General features: G+C 38.3%; 1 non-coding gene across 1 annotated transcript; it reads right to left on the bottom strand.

The window, feature by feature from the left end:
* Positions 1-1,218: 1,218 nt before the first annotated feature.
* LOC118595980 lies at positions 1,219-1,325 on the bottom strand. Its single transcript, XR_004946650.1, has one exon. It is a non-coding gene; the product is annotated as a U6 spliceosomal RNA (small nuclear RNA).
* Positions 1,326-4,739: the final 3,414 nt, after the last annotated feature.

Raw genomic sequence — 4,739 nt, 5'->3', positions numbered from 1 at the left:
AAAACTGGGCAGTGGGGGCACACACCTTTAATCCCAGCACTGAGGAGGCAGAGGCAGGTGGATCTCTGAGTTCAAGGCTATTGGGCTTGATTTGTGGAAATGTATTGTTTAAATCTGGTTTTATCATGGAATATCTTGTTTCCTCTATTTATGATGATTGAGAGCTTTGGCATGTTTAGTAGTCTGGGCTGGCATCCATGGTCTCTTATTGCCTGCGGAATGCCTGTCCAGGACCTTCTGGCTTTCAGAGTTTCAATTGAGAAGTTATATATAATTCTGATAGGTCTGCTTTTTTGTTGTTGTTTTGTTTTTTGTTTTTGAGACAGGGTTTCTCTATGTAGCTTTGGAGCCTGTCCTGGAACTCGCTCTGTAGCCCAGGCTGGCCACGAACTCACAGAGATTTGCCTGCCTCTGCCTCCTGAGTGCTGGGATTAAAGGCATGTACCACCATTGCCTGGCAGGTCTGCCTTTCTATGTTACTTGGCCTTTTTCTTTTGAATTTCTTAATATTCTTTATTCTGTATATTTAGTGTTTTGATTATTTATGTGGTGAGGGGACTTGTTTTGGTGGTGGGAGTCTGGTCTAATTAGTGTTCTCTAGCTTCTTGTACCTTTATAGGCATGTCCTTCTTTAGGTTTTGGAAGTTTTCTGCTATGATTTTGTTGAAAATATTATCTGTGCCTTTGAGCTGAAATTCTTATCCTATCCCATTTTTCTTGGGCTTATTCTTTTTATGGTTTCATAGATGTTTTGTGTTAAGAATTTTTCGGATTTAACATTTTGTTTGACCAATGAATCTATCTCTCCTATAATATCTTCAACTCTTGAGATCCTCTCTTCCATCTCTTGTATTCTATTGGCTATGCTTGCATCTACAGTTCCAGCTCATTTACTCAGATTTTCCATTTCCAAAATTCCCTTGTTTTGTGTTTTCTTTATTGGCTCTGTTTCAATTTTCAAGTCTAGAACTGTTACCTTCACTTGTTTGATTTTTTTCTTGGCTTTCTTTAAGGGATTTCTTGATTTCCTTCAATTTTTTGTTTGTCTTTTCTTTGATTTATTTAAGGGAAGTTTTCATATTCTCTTTAAGGACCTCTATCATCTTCATAAAGTTGTTTTTAAAGCCGTTTTCTTCTGCTTCATCTGTGTTGGGATGTTCAGGTCTTGCTTTTGTAGAATCACTAGGTTCTGGTAGTGCCATATTGCTCTTTACATTTAAAAATATGGAACGCTTTACTAATCTGCATGTCATCCTTGTGCAGGGACCATGCTAATCTTCTCTGTATCATTCCAGTTTTGGTGTATGTGCTGCAGAAGCAAGCACCCAATCACTTTTTTCTAAGCCATAGCATCCACATCTGGAATCTACTACAAGTTGCTAATATTTTCTATTGTGGAATAAAACTTTATTGCAAAATGGAAGATATGTCTACTCACCCCAGAACTGATGACAGAAAAATAATGGATATCACTAGAACAACTTGTTGAACCAATGAGTTTTTATTTGGGTTACTAACAAGAGTGATATGGGTGATAGGTCACAGGAACAGGGGTGTCTCAAAAGCAGCTGCAATATTGGGAGCCTACCTCAGCGTAATTACAGCTCACAAAGGCTCACTGCATACTTGAGGCAGCTTAATGGCTCAGAGAGAATCTCTTCAATGCAGCTTAGGTGGTCTCTGTCTCTTCAGTATTTACTGTTTATATAAGCTTGGAGAGGGAGGGGCTTTGTGCATCCTGCCAGTTTCATGGACTTCCTGTGTTGTTTGCTTCCTAGTCTTTATGCACCCCTTTTTAAAACTTCCTGAGTCTTAACAAGCTTCTCTCCAAGTAGGGAATTTTTTTTTTTTTTTAACTTGGAGGTTCTTTTTGAGAGTATGAGTTTTGCAAGATCTTATAGGGTATCCTTAGAGCCTGACAACAGTTTCTAGAAGCCATATCAAGAAAACATTAGTTGTTGAATTGTGATTATGAGACAGCAATGAAAATGAATAAAGCTACACTAGTCATGTTTTTTAAGAGGCACATTTAGCACAGAAAGCCTAAGCCAAAAGACTATACTGTAGATACATCTTTTTAGGTGGTTCAAAAATTATTAAAAAGTTGATTTGCTTTTAGTATTGATATAACAGAGGCTGGATTTGCTCTCCCACTTCAAAGTGTATATATAATTACACATTATATATTATATATATATGGATTATAATTATACATAATACATATTATGTATATTATACATAAAGCATTTTTTGTATGTATTATATGTACAAACTACACACAGATACACACACACACACACACACACACACGTAGTATTTGTGAGCTCCGAGAGAAATGAAGAAATCTTCATGAAACTTCCCTGCAGGAAGGAGGGTTGCTAACCCAACGTGGCAGCTTTGCTGAGAGAAGGAGACAGAAATCCCTGAAGACCCTGACCAGCTCAGGCATGGTCAGCATGGCTCTGGCAGGCCTCACCCTTCTCCCGTTCCCTATGCCTTGCTAAAAATCTTTAGATTACATCCCTAAAGTTCGCCACCAAAGTCCATTCCCTTATTTGACCTCCTAAGGCTTACTGCCAAGGTCCAGGATTCAAGTATTGAAATCCAGCAATCAGAAACCCCTCTGGATAATGTAATTAACACACCCAATTAAAATTAAGCACCTCACTATGTGCCACACCTGTTTCCTCTCTATCCAGACGTAGTCCTTTCTCCCTTCTCCCTTGTCTCCTTCCCCTTTTTCCCTTGTTGCCTATCTCCTTTACCAACACATTGTAGCCCATCCTAACACAGACCTCCCCTTTTGCTCCTCTTAAAACTTTCATCTGTAATGTCATTTGCTGCTGTTTTCTGAGTCAGAAAACAGCCACTTTAACTTTCCCTACCCACTTAATAAAAGATCTCTCTGGGAAAATAGGTGTTTGGGTGCGGTTTGTGCCTAATCCAGGGTCCTGGAGGAAGCCCCTTCTGTACGGGGGATCCCCCTCACTACTGATTGAGAAAAATCAATGTGGTTAGAATTTGGCGGCAGCGGAGACAAACAGCATGTGTGGAGAAGACCCCTGATGCACTGGCTGTGCACTGATCTGCAGGAGTGAGAGGAAGCTCCTGAGCTAGGTAAAGAAGTGCCAGGCAACAGTACCAAAACAACTTCCACAGTTCTCACGGCAAACAGGTCTATGGTATGAGTGATGGTGGAAGACAAGGTCAAACATAAGATTTGGGGTTCAGTCCTTAAAAGAATGTAAGATTAGTGGTGGGGCTGAGTTTTAAAAAGTGTTTGATAAAAAGTTTGGAAACACTAAAATGATTTAAATTAACCAAATACCAGAATAAGGTACAATACAATTTGAAAGCCTACTTTAAAGTTGTGCATCTCACAGCATAAATTAATGTCTGCCAGCCAATTAAAAATTATCAGGCATTTCAAGAGGCATGAAAATCCAGTCCTCAATATGGAGCAAAGGTAATAAAAGAGGCTCCCAAATTAGTGACTCTAAAATTAACGTCAGAAAATTGGAAGGACTTTTATAAACAGGGTACAGTCACACGCTTAAGAGGGCAAAAGCAGAAGTAGATCAATACAAGTCATAAAAGAGACCGAATAGAATTTACAGTGGTGAAACATGCAGTACCAGAAATGAAAGATTCTCAATATTACTAATAGAAAATAAGATACTACAGAAAAAAGGTAAACGGCTTTAAAAATATGCAAAGACTTCAACGGTGAGAACGTTGTGGGAAATCACAGAGGTGTCTAGGGTGTCAGGGAAGGGTGCACATGGTTGAGGAATGAGTAGAGATAGTGTTTGTAAATGCTGAAACTTCAAACTCAATCCAAGAAGATCAATCAATACCAAACACAATCAATTTAAAGAACATAAAGACAGTCTAAAATCTTGTGAAAATCATGAAGAGAAAACCCACTAAGCAGCCAAAGAAAAATACATAGTTCAAACAAGATGAGACCAGCACCAGACTTCTGATCAGGAGTTATTATAAAGGGAAACTGAACATTTTTACCTCACCAGAAGGTGGTGGGTGAGAAAAAAACAAACACTGTGAACAAATATCCAACAGCATGTAATATCTTTCCAAACAGAAAAAAGTAAGCAATGTTTTTCATAGAAAAATAGTTTGAAAAATTTACCACTGGCAAGCCACCAGTTCAAGAGGATTATAAAAAGATCTTCAGGCAAAAAGCAGTGATAACAGAAGTTTGGATCTTACAAATGGAAGTGCTGAAATTGGCAAATATAAGGGTAGATATACAAGATTTTTCTTCACTTGCAAACCTTAAATAAAAAGACAATTTTAAATTATCACAATACACAAAAATTTTTTAAAAAGATACATGGTGCCTGAACAGTGACATCTCAGAACCCAATGGGAGGAGCTGCTGCACTCATTCTCCCCAATGTTGTATGGAATGGCATGCTTTCTTGATGAGTGAGGTCTACCATATGAGAACACAGCTACACCACAATTTGCTAATGAACTAGAGACTATTTTGCAACCCCCAAAAGTAGCATCCATGCAATGGGATCACAAGCAGGCTGTGACATCAATTGCATGGCATTCGCACGGAGTTGATAAGGCATGATACTGGGACTTTCTGGATGACTTAGTGGATGAAATGGAATTGTTATTTATTTTTTTTTTTAATAATGCAAAGTATCCTAAGGAAATAGAAAAGGAGACATTACATTTTCCAGTATAGAACTGAATAAGAATGAACC

The sequence above is a fragment of the Onychomys torridus genome, chromosome 14 (genome assembly GCF_903995425.1).
Source record: "Onychomys torridus chromosome 14, mOncTor1.1, whole genome shotgun sequence".
In the NCBI taxonomy this organism is placed as follows: Eukaryota; Metazoa; Chordata; class Mammalia; order Rodentia; family Cricetidae; genus Onychomys; species Onychomys torridus.
This window is presented reverse-complemented; position numbering and strand designations above follow the sequence as displayed.